This window comes from Cajanus cajan, chromosome 1, assembly GCF_000230855.2.
Source record: "Cajanus cajan strain Asha chromosome 1, NIPB_CcT2T_4, whole genome shotgun sequence".
Lineage (NCBI taxonomy): Eukaryota > Viridiplantae > Streptophyta > Magnoliopsida > Fabales > Fabaceae > Cajanus > Cajanus cajan.
In genome coordinates this window covers 25260922-25282693 of record NC_138517.1, presented here as the reverse complement: position 1 = coordinate 25282693, position 21772 = coordinate 25260922, and the positions used below count along the sequence as shown (strand labels likewise).

Below are 21772 nucleotides of genomic sequence, written 5' to 3'. Positions count from 1 at the left end.
GCTGATGTGTTGAGTTGTATAGATGTACAGTTGTGTTGAGTTGTATAGATGTACAGTTGTGTTGAGTTGCAAGTTGATATGTTGAGTTGTATAAGTTGTGTTGTGTTGGAATGTTGATGTGAGTTGATGTAGGCCGCAAGGCTGAGTTGTTGTAGGTCGCAAGACTGAGTTGATGTAGGCCGAAAGGCTGAGTTGTTGTAGGAGATCTCCGAGTTGATATGCGTAACGACGCATTGCATGCTTATTGATGATAATGTTGAAAACCAGCGGAATGTATGTTGATGAAGTGTTGATAATTGTAGTTTTTTTTATTTCCTAAACCTTTATATATGTTGTTCCTTTTTATGCTAGCTTACCCTTTGTGTTTCCATGTGGTTGGACTGCTATGATCGTACTATGTACGAGAGTAGAGTAGGGATAGGTGGTGGATAGTGATGAGTCGACAGCTGGTAGATGGAGTTGACTTCTATGAGCGCTTTTTTTGTTTTGGTCACTTGGCATAGTGACTTTTGATGAAATTCTTGTATTGCATGCCCTAACTCTAGTCGGACTCGGGACATATGTATATATTTATATTCTAGACTCTATATTTATATACGTGTTCTATTCTGTCTAGTGTTTCCGGTATGTTACGGTGGTGAGTGTAGTGGCCAACCAGGTCGTTACAGTATATATAATTTATTATAAATTTTAATTATAATTAATGAACATTTAACATGTGCACAAACTTAAATACTATTTATTTTGATCTCACGTTTAAATTTTTATTTTTTTCTAGCAAAAAAAACATTACCTCTAGATTAAAAGAAATATACTTTTTATTCTCCCTTTATATGTTTGTAAATTCTTCTGCATAAGCAATATTTTTATATTGCATTTTGACAATGTTCAATTTATTTTTATTTCTTTTAGTTATATTAGCATATTATATCTATTTTCAAAAACACTTTATGGACATCTATATGTAAATCTACACGTAAAGATAAAATAAAATAAAAAATATAAATATAATAAAAATATGATGTATATATATATATATAGAGGAGGGTTTAAACGACACCGATGTAACTTTTATTAAGTGTTATACCGCTCAATAACTTTATATTAATTGTGAATTTTGTAAATTCAACCGTTAGATTGAAAATTCATATCACTTTATATGTGTATATCAAATTTTGTTAAAATTGAATAATAATTCGAAGGTAATCAAAGTGTTCATAAAAAATTCACACACACACACACACACATATATATATATATATGATGAGGGTTCAAACGACATTAGTATAACTTTTACTAAGAGTTACACCGCTCAATAACTTTATATTAATTGTGAATTTTGTAAATCCAACCGTTAGATTGAAAGTTCTTTACTCTTAGATCATATATATATAATTTTATATTAATCTAAGATGAATTGATACTTCATTCTTATAAAACAAAATTGACGTAATATATTCATTTCAAAATATACTAAAATATGAACACTTTGATTACCTTCGAGTTATTAATCAATTTTAACAAAATTTAATATACACATATAAAGTGATATGAGTTTTCAATCTAACAGTTGGATTTACAAAATTTACAATTAATATAAAGTTATTGAGCGGTGTAACATTTAGTAAAAGTTATACCGGTGTCGTTTGAACCCTCCTCATATATATATATATATATATATATATATATATATATATATATATGTGTGTGTGTGTGTGTGTGTGTGTGAATTTTTTATTATTATAATATTTTTTTTAAAAAAATTCCTAAATGAAACCTCATATTTATTTACATGAATAGAACTGTTTTTTGTAGCAGTTTGGAATTTGGTTTTTGAGAAATCGAATTTTGAACTATATATTATTTTTTTTAATGTAAAAATTATTTTATTAATTATATAAATTTATATATAATTAGTTTATAATTATGAAATTTAATAAATTAATAATTTATAATAATAATAATTTATACTTTTATAAAGTAATAAATTTAATAATTTATAATTTTAATAAATTATAATTTTAATAATTTATATATTTCATAATTTATAATTTTAATAAATTATATATTTCATAATTTATAATTTTAATAAATTATAATTTTAATAAGTTACAATTTTAATAAGTTATAATTTTAATAAGTTATAATTTTAATAAGTTATAATTTTAATAATTTATAAATTTAAAAATGGGTCTTGTTTTTTTACTATATAAAAAATAAAATTTATATTTTATTTATTATATAATTTTAAAATAAAATATTATTATTATAAAAAAATTATATAAAATAAGGTATAATTGAAGAGGTTAGAATTTTAATAAGTTATAAATTGAATAATTTAAAAATTTAATAAGTTAGAATTTGAATAAAAATAAGTTATAATTTGAAAAGGTTATAATTTAAAATAAGTGATAATTTTAGTAAATTTATATGTAATATTATGTTTACATATTTATTTAAATATGTGATAATATTATGCTTAGGTATTTATTTAATTAAATCTAAGTTGATGTCTTAGTGAACTATGCTACGGTATATATAGACATGTTCCGGAAATGAACTATGCTAATGAATGAGGTGGATACTTTATTTGAAAATTTTGAATTGAATAAATTATAACTTGTAAGGAAACTTTACAATGTTTTATATACAATAATTAACTATCTCCGTAATGGTGGCCAGTTCCACAACGAGAGCGACATTTGTTACGTGATAGATTTCTTCGTTGTGGTCCTTGCTCTTGGAATCCAGGATCCAGGATCAAGTTGTGAAGAATTTGGGTCATTTTGAAAGGCCTTTGTTGGAAAACATTTGAGGAACTACCAAGTTCATTTACAAAATCCGGTTAATAAAAATACTGCACGTATAACTTTGTGCTAAAGATGAAAGTGTAAAATCAACTCCAAATAAGTATGTAAAAAAGTCCTCCAAAGTAGTTGCAAACAAATGCCTTCTATCAATTATGTTTGCTTCAAGTGTGATATTTGGTGGAGGAAATGATGCAGTCTCGTGATATGATTTGTGGAAGACGTATCGGTATCAAATGATGTGGTGGTCCGTAGCTGTTGATAGCTCCTCCTTGGATCTTGTAGTAGTGGTGACACAAATAGGAAATGGATGGAATTGACAATATACCATTCCATGTATTCTCATGTGTGACACAATGGACCTTGCATTGGATGACCCATTAATGTCAACTCATGTCTGTTGTTCCATACATCTATCCATTGTGCATGTCTTGTGATCCATTTTTCATCTTGTCTTCCTCTCATGTCAATTGCATGGAGATCATCCAAATTGTTGTGATTCAATTTTCATCCTGTCTTCCTCTCATCTCAAGACGGACGCAACAACATAATTTCCATTGTGTTTACTGTTGTTGAAGGTGAAACAAGTGATGCATGGTTCTTTTTTCTCAAACACTTAAAGCGGTATGTAATATCGCAAGACGGGTTGTGCCTCATTTTGGATCGTCACGAGGCTATTAGAAGTGCATACTCCAGAAATGGAAGTGGTTGGACAGAAAACAATTCTATCCATGTTTATTGCATTAGACACATTGCACGGAGCTTCATGAGATGATTAAAAAATGCAGCATTGAAAAAGGATATCGTCAACATGGGTAATTTTAATTTTTCCTGTACTTTATATTATCATTAATATTTTTTAACTTTCTTACTTAGTTTTCATAATTCAATTAATAATTTTTAGTAGCATATGGGATGGCTGAACCTAGATTATTTTACTATTACAACATAGTAAGAGATAATAATGCTGAAGTAAGAAAATGGTTGCACAACATCCCAAGGGAAAAATGGACGCTGGCATAGGACAATGGACGACGCTGGGACACATGACAAGAAACCTAGCAGAGTTTATTAATTTAGTCTTGAAGAAAACAAGAAACCTGTCAATTTATTCCATGGTAATGACGACAGACACCCATTACAACAAGTTCTTCGTTGAGGGAGGTAGGGAGATGGATGCAATGATTAATGTTGGACATGTCTACTCGGAGATTGTAAATAAAACCATTCAAGATGCACAGTCAAAGACAAACACTCATAGAATCATCACCTTTGACATATCAAGCACTAGATTTTTAGTGGAAGAAACGCAACATCTGAGAGAAGTTCAACCTGCTGAGAGATTTACAGTAAGACTAAATGAGATGTGGTGTGATTGTGGTAAGTTCCAAAAAGTTCATATCCCTTGCTCACATGTACTTCCTTCATGCTTACATGCACCCCACGACTTTGAAAGCTACATATCTCCTATATATATCTTACAACAAGTTTCAAATGTATACGAAGGATAGTTTAGAGAGTTCTGACACGAAGATTATTGGCCTACTTACACCGGCCCAACTTTGTGGCCAAATTCGAAACTCAAAATAACTTCCAAGAATCGGCCCAAATCCAAAAAGATTAGAACAGAGATAAACATTAGAGAACAACATAATTGTGTAAAAAATTGTTCCTATTGTCACACCCTTGGTTACACCAAGAAGACATGTTCAAATATTGGTCATACATTTAGTTCCCGCCACCATTTATTTTTGTTATAATTAGTTTTAAGTTTGATAATTAAATGCCATTGTTTAAATTTTAATATTAACAAATATATTTAATATTAACTAACTTATTAAGTTTTATCAATTCTATTAAAAAAATAAGTTATATAAACACATCATTATTTTTATTTTTATTTAACTTATAACAATATTATTTTTCATCTTCTAACTTATAAAGATTTATATAAAAATATAAATTTTATAAACATAATAATTTTATTTTTCATTTATAACTTATTAAAATTATAAATTATTAATGTTACAAATTATTAAAATTATAATTTATTAAAAGTATAACTTATTAAAATTATAAATTTATAAAATCATTTGTTATTAAAATTATAACTTATTAAAATTATAAATTAATAATTTTATTACTTTATAAAAATATAAATTATTAATATTATAAATTATTAATATATTAAATTTTATAATTATAAATTATTTTATGTATAAATTTATATAATTAATAAAATATTTTTTACGTCAAAAAAACAAAAAAATATATACCGTTCGAAATTTGGTTTCCAAAAAATTGAACTCCGAACGGCTACAGAAAATAATTATATTTGTGTAAATAAATAGGGGAAGATTTTATTTAGGGATTTTTTTTAAAAAAAATATTATAATAGTAAAAAATTCATGTGAGTATATGTAAGGAGAAATCTATTTACTCTAAGAGTAAGTTTAGCTAAATTTATTTTATTTAATAACTCATGTTGTACATCAAATTTTAATAATACAATTATTGAAATTAAAGTTCTTAATGCATAGATCAAGTTTATAAATTTCTAAAAAATTTACAGATTTAATCTATGTATTAAGAACTTTAATTTTAAAGATATAATATAAATTATTAAACAAAATAAATTTAAATAAATTTATTTCTAAAATAAATACATTTCTCATATATATATATATATATATATATATATAGAGGAGGGATCATTTTACTCTAGGAGTAACAATAACTCATGTTTTACATTAAATTTCAATGATTCAACCGTTCAATTTAAAATTCTTAATGCATAGATCAAATCTGCAAATTTTTAAAAAAAAATTAAAATCATTTGATACTTCGTTTCATTAATTTGAATCAATGTATAAAATGATTTTATGATTATCCATCTATTTGAATTAATGAAATGAAGTATCAAATGATTTTCAATTTTTTTAAAAATTTGCATATTTGATCTATGTATTAAGAATTTTAAATTAAACGGTTGAATCACTGAAATTTGATGTAAAGCATGAATTATTGAACGGAGTAAGTCTAGGTAGACTTACTCCTAGAGTAAAAGGATCCCTCTTTATATATATATATATATATATATATATATATATATATATATATATATATATATATATATAGGAAGTTTATAATTATACCGATGTAACTTTTATTAAGTATTACACCGCTCAATAATTTTATATTAAATGTAAATTTTGTAAATCCAACTGTTATATTGAAAGTTCATATCTCTTAAATCATATATACAAAATTTTATATTAATCCAAGATGATTTGATACTTCATTCTTATAAAACAAAATTGACGTAATATATTCATTTCAAAATACACTAAAATATGAATACTTTGATTACCTTCAAGTTGTTGTTCAATTTTAACAAAATTTGATATACACATATAAAGTGATATGAATTTTCAATTCAACGGTTGAATTTACAAAATTCATATTTAATATAAAGTTATTAAGTAGTGTAATACTTGGTAAAAATTACACTGGTATAATTATAACCCCTTATATATATATATATATATATATATATATATATATATATATATATATATATTGCGTAAGGATTCATATATCTTTCATGCTTATCTCCTTCCCTTTGTATATAAAAAAAAAAAAAAAAAAAAATACATTAGCAAACATTTGTTATGAACTTATGATAGATCAGCACAGTGCTTGGACACGTGCTTTCCACTTCAATTAGCTGAAACTTTAAAGTACTACACTAGTTGGCGTGTAATAGTGGGAAACATGGATCAATTATTTTTTGTTTAAATATTACACCCTTTCTCGGTACTATACTAGTTGTTAACCTGTTATTATTGTCTGGTAAAATAATTAGTTCCATAAAGTAAATAAAACAAGACTAGATTAAACCACAGAATCTTTTGCAAGCTTATAAAGTGATTGCCCAATGCATGATGAGTTTGTTCTAGTGGTGTCACATTGCTTTTTTTTTTTTCTCTTCTTTTTCTATTTAAGATTTTAAATGTATATTAAATCGCCTACAACATTTATGCAGAAAAATCTTGGTAAGGAAGTGTCCTTTTCTCTTTCATTCTATTATTTTTGTTTTTTCTTATTGTTTTTGTTTTTCCTTACTAATTACTTGTTATACTCTTGCTATTTTTCGCATATTTATTGTAGTCTTGTTAAGATGCTTTATAGCCAAACTCATATGATTGAGTGTACTTGATGAAAGACATGTCAGAAAGTACTCTATAATGTTTGGCTCAAAAATATTATAATGTTTTTAGTTGAGATGCAAATTAAATCATCAAAATGTATTATTTCTTATCTTTTTAAAGAATGCACAAAAGGTTTACAATTCTTCAAAGATGTTTTTATCAAGTACACTCAATGATGCAATGACATTGGAACAGTATGTATTTGGAACAGTAAGTATTCACTCTTACATACTAAATGTCAACAAATTTCTGTGTACAAAAAAAAATTGTTAACCAATATTATGTAAGAATATTTTTAGGAATTATTTTCGGATAAAAGCATTTTTAAAAATTTTAACATTTTTTATTTAATTTAATTTTTTATTTATTATATTTATTTATAAATTAAATTTTAATATTTTTAAATAAATTATCAATAATTTAAAATGATTTTGTACCACAATATAAATTATGTATATCTTAAATTTAACATATAATTTATATGTTTAAAATATTATTTATATAAATTTTGAATATACTTTATATATTCAAATATAATTTTTATTTGTATATGATTTATTATAAATTTTAGTTATATGAAATAAACATTTAGCCTGACAAAAGATCTACAATTGTTGTCAACTAAAATTCATCTCTGTCTTGATGAAAATCAATCCCAAAGTAAGTGGTTTGTTAAAAAAAACTCAAATCCTACTTTGTTTTCTTCTCAATCAAAGTCACACATTGTCCACAATAATATCATGCTTCTCCTTCTTCCCTTATATAGGGAGGTGACCTCAAACCTTTACACAGACACAAAAATTTCCATCAATTGGATTTCTAAAATTGGAATCAGTGGAAACATTGAACTCGTAGTAAACTTTTTAAGGGCTTAATGGAGAACATTAAACTTATAATTTTTTTTCTCTCTTTTGTTTTAGTCTTCTATTGGAGAACCATGGATTGTCATGTAGATGAAGACACTCTAAAAAAATGTGAAATGCCATAACAAATTGTCGTCTTGAAGTTAGTGTCTTTTATCTTATATTTTTAATAAATATATTATTTATTTAATTTTTATTTTTAGAAATGTTTTATTCAACATTTAATTTTCTTTTTTATTGTAAATTCGTAATAATATCTTTTATAATAATTAAATAAATGAACTTATAGAAGAAAAAATAGAATTAAATAGATGTGACATTTTTTAACTTTCTCAAATTTTGAGAATAAAAGTTGTGACAATTTGGTATACTCAAATTTCTTCTTTTGATTAATTTTTATAATCCATCTATAATAATAAATAATAATTAAAATATTCAAATAGACACACTTTAGTGTACACCTCTATCAATTTTAAAATTTAAAATGCATGAATTAGGATAGTTCATAAATTCTTAGATCTTAAAAATATAAAAATTATTTGTATGAAAACAAATAAAAAATTTAAAAATTAACACACAAATGTTTTCTACCAAAGAATTAAGTGAATTTGGCTCTCCATTATATATGGAGATTCATAGAACCAAGAAATCATTCTTGTTAAATCAAAAAATAAAAATAATAAGATTATCTCTCATTTTTTCTTAACAACAACAATAATAATAATAAATAATTTCAATATTCATTAAAATAAAATAAACACTTGTTAAATAAAATACATTTGATTGTTATAATTAATTTTGATTAATTTAGAGTGAGATAAATGTTTTGAAAGTATAAATAGTTTGTTTAGTTAATTATAGGTAATTGTCTTTATGACAGGTATTGTAAGGTGTTAATAGTTTCGCTACACATAACTAACCCCCGAATCTAATATCTATTTTTGTAGACCATTTTTCTATTTTATGGGTTTTCCAATGTTTTTCTTTAAAATAAACATTGGTAGCAACTTCCTATTTTTTTAATATATTTTCTTCTTCCCATCATAACCCTAGTTGCTTCTATGTTATATGGGTGATAATTGATAGGTTGTCAAAATGTGTTCATTTTCTTCCTATCAACATTAAGTGGTCTTTGGAAAATCTAACTGGATTGTACATCAGAGAGATAGTATGTTTGCATGGAGTGTATTCCAATATTATCTTAAAAAGAGATCCAAGGTTCACTCTCAAGTTTTGGTAGAGTTTGCACCAAGCCCTAAGGACAAGGTTGAAATTGAATCTTGCTTATCACTTAAAGATTGATGGAAAATCTAAGAGGGTTATTCAATCTTTGGAGGACTTGTTGAAAATTTGTGTGTTGGATCATCTTAGTAGTTGGGAGGATGTATTGCCTTTGGTGAAGTTCACTTATAACAATTTTCATGCTAGTATTTGTATGGAACCTTTTGAGGCCTTGTATTGGAGAAGATGTAGAACCCCTCTATGTTGGTATAAGGAGGGTAACTCAATTATAGTGAGACCAAAGTTAGTTCTGCAAACTATTAAAAAGGTGAAGATGATTCTGATGGCAAAGCTAGGTGAAGAAGATTGATGATCTTCCCTTGACTTTGCTCCGGCCCTGGGATCCTTTCCTTGAGCCAATTCTGGACTTTAAACTCAAAAAAATGAAGGCGAAGATTGTGGAAATTAGGTGAAGAAGGAAGCACCAAAGTGAAAGAAGCAACGGATTGCTCACAATGGTACCTAAACCTAAAAGCTCTCAAGGAAACTAGACTAGGCATGAAGAGACTTTGAAAAGAGAAAAATTTGCTAAAGCAAATGGTCTCATTTCTCAAATGATTCAAAGTGAATACAAATGTGAAGGAAAACAGCTAAAATAAGCGTGCAAACTAAGCAAATTGGCGCCAAACTCAAGCATCACCTTTGACACCAAGAATTTGAATTCAAATTTTTTGGCTCCCATGTGCTGGCCGTGAGTCTAGAAGCTCTCATGTATTTAGATTACATTTAAAGTGTGTTTAAATTGAATTTGGGCATGCACATGTTCAGCCACCCTTGGCTAAAAACATGTGACCCAAATTCAACTTAAATGACTTCTAAATGAAATATAATTTTAGCTAAACTTGCCTATTAAGTATTCTTTCTAATTTCATATTTTAATAGCCTAAATACAATAACCAATCAAATACAAACAATAAGAAATAATAAAAGAAGCAAAATGAACCCAATATTGGGTACCAAAATACCCAAGGCCCATAAAGCCCAAAAATAGGCTCACTAAGCCTATGGCCTAAAACACTAATCTAAATGGTCCAAAATACAAGACCAAAATGTCCTATTCCTACACTACACAATAAAGACAATAAAAGGGTGGTCATTGTAAAGCCCATGTGAAGAGTACCCTAGGCCCACCAAGCTCTAAAGCAGTCAAGTCTTCTTGTTATTTCCTAGCCATAGCTCTAGTGGTTGGATCCTTGGTCCATGCTCTTCTATCAAATTCAAAAAAGGGTGAAGACTACCCTAAGTAGGCAAAAATCTTATGCAAATAGGAGGAGGAAGCCTTTAGAGTTGAGGGAAGAGAACATGTGTTTCTTAGGTGACACCCACTACTATAGTGGGAAGGGCGATAAAGTCCATAAAATTGACACCAAAATTCATTAGGCATTATCAAATACTTCACCATGTAGGTCTGGTGACATATAAGTTTATTTTGCCATCATTCTTATATAAGTTGCATGATATGTTTCATGTCTCTCTATTGAGAAAGTATGTTTATGAGTTATGTCATGTGATGGAGTCTAATATTGTACAAGTTAAAGAGAATTTGACCTATGAGTAATACCCAACTATAGTGGTGAGTCATAAGGTGAAGGAGTTGAGGGAAAAGTCCATTAGTCTTGTCAAGGTGATTTGGGATGCGTGAGACTACATGGGAGTTGAAAAATAGGATTATAGATCAATATTCATGTCTCTTCTCAAGTAAGTCAATTTTCGAGGACAAAAATTATTGTTGTTGGAAAGAATTGTAACACTATATGATTTATATATCTTATTAATTAATTCTATGCTTCATTGTATTTTAATGTGAATATGTTATATTTATTGTTGTTATAGAACTCTAAGGGTTAAGAAATCATTAAGAGTTAGGTTGTTTTAGTTAGAGTCAAGATGAACAAATTTAGGAAATGTGTTTAATCATTAAGAGTTAGGTTGTTTTAGTTAGAGTCAAGATGAACAAATTTAGGAAATGTGTTTAAGATTTTTTTTAAGAAGTAAACTTCATGAATTCACATATTAGGAAAGTTAGAGAAAAACTCTAGAGTCAAAGAGAACTTCCTCTTCTTTTGACCTCGTAGCATACTCAAATCCTTCTCCATAGCTAATCTTTGTGACAGATTATTAGATTCAAAACTTGGAAATCGAGAATCTAAAGTTGAGTTGCCATGTAGAGAGTTCGAGTTTCTTCTCTATTCTTCCTTTCCTTTCTTGATTTCTAAGTGATTTGAGGTAAAAAAAAAAAAGTTTGTAATAGATGATTGTTGAATTATAATAAATAAAAAGTAGTTAAAAATGACCACATAAAAAATATAAACTAAGAAAGTAGTTTAAACTTTAGAAGAATGAGAAACAATTTTTTTTTTACAGAAACTAAAATTAAAGCTAACTAATTTTACATGGATTAAAGTTATATTTAAACGGTTTTAAAACTTTTAATATTTTTGGAAGATGGTGTATGATTGGGAAATAAAAGCGAAAAATTACTTGACCGGCCCAAATATAAAAAGCCCATTCTAGCAAATGAGAGGGCCCAATAGGCAAATTCATTAGTTTCTACTACATACATTCACATTTCACCGAGTCATATAAAATCCCTATTGCTATTCCTCTAGGTTTCTGTTCGAATCCCTAACCCTATTTCTCCTTTTGTTTTCACATTAACAGTTTCTTCTTCCTTCTTCTTCGTGTTGATACTTGTTTCTTTGATTGTTGTGTAACTTCTGTATTTTTTATTCTTTACTTATTGGATCGTCGTCAATATATTCACTATTCTTCAGTTTATTTGCGTTTTTCTCTCTGAATTTACTCTGAAAATCAAGTTCAAAAGTATTAATTGGAGCAAATTGCTCGTTTTGTTGCCCAATGATGTACAATCAAATTGTTGAGCGGCTTCACTGTTTCGTTCATAACCTGATCTTGCATCCCTCTCTCTCTCTCTCTCACTCTCTCTCTCTCTGTTGATCTATCTATCTCTTATTCATTGTGTGTGTGTGTGTGTGTGTGTGTGTTTGTGCAATGCTAGCTATATGCGCTCTCATCTATAAGGTGCGAGAAGGTTGTGAACGAATCGTGATAAAAGCTGTACATGATTTTGTACGAAGCTATGAGATCTGAGGGCTTTGTATTTAGTTGTCTTTAAATTCATGATTTTGCTATGTTGATTTGTTTACTGTTGGCTTTGCGAATTGTTTATCATGTTTAGTGAATGATGATACATGCACTGGGTGGGCTCTGATCAGTTTAAACTGCACTTTTGATGGAAATGCGTAGCCTAGAAACTGTGTCTGACTACCCACAAGATGAAAAAGAGTAATTGATTGATTGGTAAATTCATTGGTTCCTATTGCATCTAGTTCCTTTCGCTTTAAATCCTAATGATGTATTATTCTTAGCTGATGATTAAAAAGGTCTAATTTTCTCACTTCTATCCACTGGCGCTGTTTTTTTAATCATTTTGGTTTTCTGTTTAGTTTTTCTTTGTTCTATTTTTCATGTGCTGTTTATCGAATTGTTTTCTGATTGATATGTGGAAGTGGAACTCATGGAAATTCTTATGACCTCTGTCTTATTCATTAACATCTTACTCAGTCTTTTGTGTGGTTTATTTTAACATCTGTTGTGTGCTGAAATATTAAGCCCTTTTTGTGTGATGCGATGCTTTCACATTCATTTGTTTATTGAGGAACCCCTTTATGTATTAACCCTTTTTTACTACTTTTAATTGATTTCTCACAATCATGATTGGAAGAAGAAAATTTCATCAAAATAAGCTTTGATAATGAAAGTTTGGGCGATTTTTCTGCAATCCTGCCCAATGATGTACACATAGAGTATTGAACAGCTTCATCGTTTGGATCATAACCTGTTCTGCATCTTTTTCTCCTCTCTCTCTCTCTCTCTCCCCCACTCTTTTCTCTTCCTTTCCCAGTCTGTGTGGGTGTGCTCATTTAATTGTGGTGTTTGTGTTGTTTATGAGAAAGGTGCAAGAAGGTTGTGAATGGTACCATCGATAAAAAGTTGTAGATGATTTTGTATTAAGCTATGAGATCTGAGGGCTTTGGACTCATCCTCGTTTATTTTGATTTTAACAGCTGGCAATTGTTTCAGTGAAATAAATTTTTTCTTATAGTTGGGAAAGAGCTCCCTCCCAATTCCATTATTGTGATCTTATTCCAATGATTGCTGCTTTAATTTGTTAAGGTGTGCATTGGATCTGATGATGTATTATTAGCTTCTACTGCTTGTTTGACTTTGTAGTTGGAAAATCTGGAATTAAATATCTTGAACTGTTGTATTCACAGTTAAGGACTACATATTTACATTGTTCGGAAATTATAATGCTCATCTGTCCAATTTATCCCCGTTCTGTAGCTAGATTTTTCTATTCTATCCGTGACACTAACTTGTTTTGCATAATGCAAGCTTCACTTCTCGTGCACCAAGATAACTCCCTCCAAGTTATAAGGGCAAATACTATTTTGTATGTGGACTTATGATAATAGTTTAATATTAATAATAATCAAGTCTCTTGCATTTCAAGTATTGATGTTGATTCAATAGGTCCTTGAGAATCAAAACTCCCTCCAAGTCACTGGATGTCAGCCTTTTTGTTTGAGTGCAGGTAGCATCCCTCACTTACGTGTACAATATTTCATGATAATGGTAAATCTGCTGATTTTAATGATGGTTGAGTATTGGCTCCTTCTCTTTATAATTTGACTATTTAATTTTTTCCAACATCTTATTTTCGTTTTGTTTGTAATCTCACTCGATCAGTTGTTTCGTTAGAGTTCACAGTTTTACATTTTGTTTACCTTCGTTGTAAAGAGAATGAAATTGACTGTTACAGTTGTGAGGCTGTTAACCGTAGCTTCTATCTTCTATCTTTGTGGATTCTTTGTTTTCTGTTGTTTTTAAATTACTGTATTCTTTTTCTTTAAAAAGTTTCTGTTAATTATCGCCAATGCTGATTGTTTATATTGTTGATGAATGAATACTTTCACTGGGCTAGTGCTTTTTATGATGATATTGCTCATCCAAAGTGTGTAATACTGTTCACGAGAAATTTTTGTTGGATACATGAATTTTTCTTTCTTTTTGACAATAATGCTCGGCCCGCGAAGATATATAGTGTTCTCAACTTTGCTTTTTCTATTTTTATAAAAGAAGCATATGTACTTATGAATGTTTAGTAACAGCTAATATAACGTTTGATGCATTTTTCATCAGGAATTCAATGTTTTATTTTAGTGTTCTAAAACTTCAAATTATCTAGAACTAAAACGGTTTTTTTTGCTCAGAGAACTTTAAATAGGAAAAGTTTCAGTAAATTGTCGTAGTTGCTATCTGTTGTTGCCCAATGATGAATAAATAGGCTATTGAGTGGCTACCTGGTTGTTTATAACTGGAACTGTACCATTGCCTCTCTCTCTTTCTCTCTCTCTCTCTCTCTCTCTCTCTCTCTCCCACCCTTTGTGTGTGTGTATGGATATGTATGTATATATATATATATATATAGATGGTGCAGGAAGGCTGTAAATGAAACCAGTGTCAATAGCTGCAGATGATTTGATTTCTTTTTAGCCATAAGATCTGAGGGCTCTGCAATTTACTTCCAATTACTTGCAAATAATTGAATGTGGGTTTTTTACTCTGATTTTTCATCTCATTATAGTACTACTAGCATCCATGCAAATGGTTGTCATAGTTTCCATTTTGAGAAATGTTATGTACACATATCTTAACACTTATTTTTGACAATTGTTTCTATTAGGTTAAATTCATGTGGGTCTTGTTAAGTATATTTGTGGTTCACTTTAGAACCCGAATAAATTTCAACAAATAGTGGTTTCTTGAAAAGAGAATATTAGAGAATGTGTTAATATCTCTCTTCATTCATTTGTTCCTCACTGGTACATCAGCTATGTGACTGGCTGCTTGCTATTCCACTGGTGTGTGACTTAGGGCATTTGCCAGTCTGTTAACGGGTGCATGGCAATGCTACTACCATTTTACTTGATCTGTTGCTACTAGATAATGCTGGATTAAGTGGCACATTTGTACTGCAGATGGTGACATCTTACTGTCCCAACAAATCATCCTTTGGCAAAGCCCCAAAGGAGGGTATGTTCAGGGTATCTTTTCGGTTCTCCCTAGTATTGCTTTTGTGCGCAAATGTCATCTATGTGGAAAAAGAACTATATACATTGATCTTCGTATTTGGTTTGTATTTTCCTGCCTTTGTAGTGAGGTGATTGATGCAAGCAACGATAAAGCCATGAGTTTTGGAATAATTCTGTATCATATACTAGCTTATTTAAATGAATAATCTGTTTTGTAAAAATTGTTTTAGAAAAGAGTTTCTTGACAAGAAAAGAAGCGATCCGTTAACATTTCAGAAAAGACTATTTTCAACTTCACACCATTATCCTACGTTACTTGGGAATTATGATGTTTAGCTTATGAAAAAGTATTTTTTTTCAGTTTTCGAAATTATGGTTTTGAATCTCTTTATTTTTTAATACATAATAGAAACATATATGATACACAGCAGAATCAGGTATTATCAATCAAATTTGGTTTGTGTTTAAAGAAATCCACGAGATCGCTCCTTTCAATCTGGGTGGGTAGGCATGATAATTTAACCTATTCTCGTGTTTATCGGGTTTGAATTTGTGTTTTTCTCGATTGATAAGATTGGGAACGAGGATTAAGATGTTAATATCCGTCTTTGTCCTGCTTAATAATATAATTAAAAAATATTTATATATATATAAATTAAAATTTGAAATATTTATATGTAATAATTTGTATTTTTTATTTTTATTTTATTTTTAAAAATTTGTTCATATTTATTTTTTTTAAAAGAGAAAGAAAAAAAAGGAGTGGGAGTGGAGTGAGAAAACCCGAATGTTGTCGAGAGTGAGATGGGTCTCTAGATTTTTACCCAGCGTGTTTTGGAGGCAGGGGCCGTTTTAAATTTGTGATGGTGGGGAATGTAAAAATTCGCTCTCGTTCGTTCTGTTGCCATGTCTAATTCTAGGGTTATGTGGATCGTACCGCTTGAACTTTTGTTTTTTTTTTTTTTTCGTTGCCCCTGTTCTATTTTTTATTAAAAGGAAGTGTCCCTCATTCAAAAAGAATGGCAAAATGTCCCTCTTTTGTAAACCATTGAGAAGTCGGGAGTTGAGGACCCGACTTCTCAATGTAATTTTTAATTTATAAAATATTTTTAATATAATAAATATATTTTTTAAAATATGAGAATATAAATTAAATTAAAATATATTATTATATTAATTGAATTATTTAAATATATATAATATATTTTTTAAAATATTTATTTTTTATTTAAATAAATTTTTTAAAATTATTATAAAAGTTAATTTTTGTGTAATTTTATTAATGTATATATTTTTTTTGTTAAAATAATTATTCATACTCATTTTATTTTATTTTAGTGAATATAATAGTATTTTTTTCAAGTGTTGAATTAGTTCTAAAAAAATATATAAAATGATTTTAAATACATTGTATTTTTTTACTAACTCTTTAAATATTATTTTAGGGGGTCATTAATTTTTAGTGACTTTTATTTTTATTTCTAAATTATTCAAGCATAAATTACATTTAAAAGTGTAAAACAAAAAATAATTAAAAAATATCAATGTCGAAGATGACCACCAGTCCTATAAGGTGGCGATTTTCTGTTTTGCAAAGGATTATGATGAGGACGAGTTTGTCTCATATATTATGTATGATTGTTTTCATCATCAAGAGAGTTAGAAAGTTGATATTGAATGTGCAAAATAAGTTAAAAAGATTTTTTTTCATCATAATTAGAAAGAGTTGAGAAATTGGACGAGAAATTGAGCTTATGAGAGGTTGGCACATAATCTAGTAAATCTTTTTCTTATTATAAGGAATATCATCCAATTGGTGAGGGAGAAGAGAGGGATAATAATAGGAAAGGCAAAAAGATGAAAAAAGAGAATAGAGAAGTAAAAATTAGAGCTTGTCCATGTTTGAGTAGATGGCATGGCAATTGAGAAAAATAGAGAGAATCCAAAAAAATGAAGATGATAAGTGGAAAAAAAAAAAAGTATTGATAAAGAACCTTGTAGAAAAATTCAGAATAAGAGAAGGAGAACAAGGAGAGAAAAACGAAAAATATTTTTGATAAGACATTATTACATAATAGATTTTATGCTACTTAATATAATTTTATTTTTTAATGAGATCAAAAAGTTTGAAAATTGATATAATAAGCGTTAAAGAAAAATTAGAAAGTTATTTCATTTTTGTTGTCATAGTTAGAAAGCTTAGAAAGAGTTGAGGAATTGGGCACTAGATTGAGCTAATGAGAGGTTGATATGTAAATTAACAAATTCTTGTTTTATTATAAAGAAAATGATATGCTTAAAATAGTTCAAAATATAAAAGATTGCTATTTCTTTTAAATTATCTTTAAAAGTAACTACAGCAAATAATTATATTTTAAAAATGATTAAATAAAGTGTATTGAGAAATTATTTTAATATTTTTTGCATAACCAAGAGTATTTTAATTATAATATTTTTTAAAATTATTTTTATGGATATCTATCCATAAAAATGTGAATGATGAATTAAATAGATAACAAATTAACTATATCATTTTAATATTTTTTTTTTATGAATTGTAAATAAATCCATTATGGGATTGTTTGTTTAAATAAAATCAAAGAAAGTTTTTTTAATAATAAAATAAAATTTTATAGTTTTTGTGTTTGTTTAAATTATTTAATTTAAAATAATAAAATTTCAATTTATTTAAGAAGTAACTCTTATCTAAATTTTTAAAAATTATTTTTTGAAAATTATTTTTTATAATCAATTTTTGAAGTTTAAATAAATTGACCTAAATATTTATATAAAATTTAATTAATTTAAAAGTCAATAGGTTTAACTTAGAGTCGATAAAATAGATCAAATTTGTTATACCATAGGAGTTGAATACTAAATTTTAAGTTTGAATTAAAATGTTAACTTTTTTTTGTTCAATTTGGGAAGACCTATGTCATAAATAAGAATGAGAGTATACATTATGTTAAGAGGGAGATATTCATATTGTGTGTGCTCATAATTTGTGACAAAGATTAAACATTACATTCAAAAGTAAATACTTTGTATTAATATCATAATTAAAAAATAAAAATAAAAAAGACCGAGTTGATTAGCTTGGTATAATGTATAAAATAAACAAATATTTTATCTATTGTACTTACTTTTCTTACATTGGGTTGCATTAAATACACAAGAAAGCTCGTGATACTTTTCCTTCATATGCACACATTTTTCTATTTTCCAGAACTTCAAAATGGAATAAAATTTTAGAATTATATTTGTCCTTCTAAAATATAAAATTTTAAGATTCTCATACATCTAGTTTTCGTAACATTAATTTTAGGGGTATTTGATAAACGACAATTTTTTTTCAAAATTTTTTAATGTATAAGAATCATGGAAAATAAAGGAATGACATTTTTATTGTATTAAAAGTGTTCTTATCTCATAAAAGTTAGTTTCTAACCTTTTCTTGATCATAATGTCGTGAGAAGTTTGTGCAAAAATCATTCCCAAAAAATATTATTTTTTGGGAATTTTATTTTTTAAATAACAAATCAAATGTGGTAAATTAACATTTTCAATGTTAGATTTCTAAGAAAGTAACAAATTTTGATGTACCAAATGTCCTAATGTGTGTTTTACAAAAAAACTTTCTGAAAGGATATTTTTATAATCATGAAAATGACTTTTTAGATACGTATTTTTTTTACATACTTTCAAAAAGTATTTCTTAGAACACTAATAAATGAAAAGTATATATCTTGAGTCAATTATTTATTTACTAAATTAATCCTTAATTTTCAACGTTTGAATGTTTGGAAAAAAAAATTAAATATTAAAAACAAATGAACAAGAAGGATGTGTATGTAACATCCCAGTTTTTATTTTATTTTATTTATTTATTTTAATTAAGGGTATTTTGGTAATTTTATAAAGGTTTAGGGGTGATTTAGTAGCTTGGAATGGGCTGTTTCGAAATTTGGAACGGGTCGTTCCAAACTACCAAAATGTGTGTGATTTAGTAGCTTGGAACGGGCTGTTCCAGAATTGGAACGGGCCGTTCCAAACTACCAAATTGTATGTGAGTTAATAGCCCAGAACGGGCCGTTCTCAAGTTAGAACGGGCCGTTCCGGACTATTAAAAATTGCTTTAAACTTTAAGTGGGAACGGGCTATGGCAGTTGTGTGTAATAAATGTACACCAGAACGGGCCGTTCTGGTTTGAGAACGGGCCGTTCTGGGTGTGATTTTTACTCATGTTTTTATGGTCCAGAACGGGCTGTTCCGAATTTGGAACGGGCCGTTCCAACGAAGCCCAAGGCCTATAAATTGAGCTCTCTGCCACTCTGAAAAAGCACACCTCTCATTTTCTGATTTCTTTTCTTCTGCTCTCTCTTCTTTTCTCTCTACTTTCTGCTTTAGACTGAGGGGAACCCAACGATGGAGACCAACCAAATCTTGTGTAGGTTCAGCTCCTACATATCCAGGTACGGGGGAAAGGGGGATTATTTATATGTAGAGTTACATGAGGGAATTAGGTAGAGGAAGAACCCTTAGGATTATGAGAAATTTTATAATTATTTCTGCTTGGAGAATTATTGATCTTATTTGATTCTGTATGAATTTAGGATTATGAATATATGATTTATTTGTAAAAATGATGCTCTGGGAGAGAGATCGAAATTATAGAAAAGTGTCTGTAGGCTAGGTTTTGGAAAAATTGGAATATTTTTGTTTGAGAAATTGATGATCCCATTAGTTTCTGTATGTGTTGAGGATTAGAAATACATATTTAATTTGTAAGAATGATGATCTGAGAGGGAGAACGAAACTGTAGAAAAGTGTCTGTGAGTTAGGTTTTGGAATAATTGGGGGTTTTACTGTTTATGTTAAAATTATATTAAATTGATAATTTTATTGATTATTATATTAATTTATGAATGTTATTATTATGTTAATTGATAAAATTGATGACTTAGATATGAATGGCTTGAAAGTATGAAACCCATTATTTTGGACTTATCTGATGCGTGTATGAAATTGAACTATGAGATGTTGTGTGGAATGTGAATGAGATGTGATTGTGGTTCTTCACACCTATGACCAGGGGTGAGTATGGCCCGAGATTTTTACGTGGGTATCGTGACCTTGGTTAACATGTCAGGGGTGAGCACGGCCCTAGGTTAGGAGTAACGTGACCTTGGCACAGTGTTATATCAAGGGTGAGCACGGCCTTAGATTGTTATGTGGGTATCGTGACCTTGAATAACATGTCGGGGGTGAGCACGACCTTGGGCTAGATATGCTACAAAGGAATCGTGACCTTGGCACAATGTTATATCAGGGGTGAGCACGGCCTTGAATTGTTAAATGGGTAGCGTGACCTTAGGATAGTGTGAAATGCAAATTGGTGTGATTAAGAATTATGACGTGATGACGATGCATGGTTGATTGAATTACGTTATGTTGAAATATTTATGAATATTAAGTTAATATGTTGTGTTTTCTCATATGCTATATATATAAATGTTTTCTTTTCTCACCGTACGATTTGTGGATGTTTTAGGTAAGGAAGATCCGGCTTCGAGTGGCATCTAGAATGCCAACAGTGAAATTGTGGGTATGCTCTGATATTGTGACATCGGGACAGAGGATTTTTAGGACATAGATTTTTATATGGATTTGGAATTATAATTATTATTTTTGAAAATAATTTGTAAACTCTTGCGTTTCATTTTTATTATTGTGGTTATTGAAGAATAATTTTGAAGATTCTCATATGAACCCTTTTACCAAAATTGAAAAATTTATTTGTAAGTTTTCATTATTACAATATATGTGTTGGGGTAGTAAGGGTGTCACAGTATATGTAAAAGGATATGAGTATTTAAATATTAAAGACAATTAGATTTATTACTTGTGCGATGTTCGAAATATTTTGGTAACTTTTGTAATATTATATCTATTTTTTTATCATTTAATAGTTGTATGATAAAGTTAAAAAATTTTAAAATAATATTTTTCTTAATTAATAAGAACATTGTGTTGTTTTTTATATTATATGACTTAATAAAATTATATTTAAATTATGATATGTATTTTAAAAAATTTATTTAATTAATTTATTTCAAAAGTAAAATATATTCATTTAATAACAATATCATAATTCAATTTATTATAATAAAAATTCGTATTGTTTTCATGTATTATTAACAATATCTATTTATTGATATCACAATAAAACGAAAATATGTATCATAATAAGAATTGCATATTAGTATGTGCCTTTAAATTTTTAGTATTTTTTATTAAAAAAATAAAATTGATGTAATATCCATTTTTTTTCTTTTTTAAGTCATGCCTCTAATTTTGTAAATATTTTTATCAAAAAAGTAAATCTCTATAATATATATTTCCGTTAATTAAATTATTTGGATTTAAAAAATATTCATAGCACAATTTTCAATAAAAAATTTCATCAAATATTAAAAATCAGTATAAATATT

The 21772-nt window shown here is 28.1% G+C and overlaps 1 non-coding gene across 1 annotated transcript; it reads left to right on the top strand.

The window, feature by feature from the left end:
• Positions 1-12360: 12360 nt before the first annotated feature.
• LOC114916274 (small nucleolar RNA snoR118) lies at positions 12361-12450 on the top strand. Its single transcript, XR_003804664.1, has one exon. It is a non-coding gene; the product is annotated as a small nucleolar RNA snoR118 (small nucleolar RNA).
• The last annotated feature ends 9322 nt before the right edge of the window (positions 12451-21772 follow it).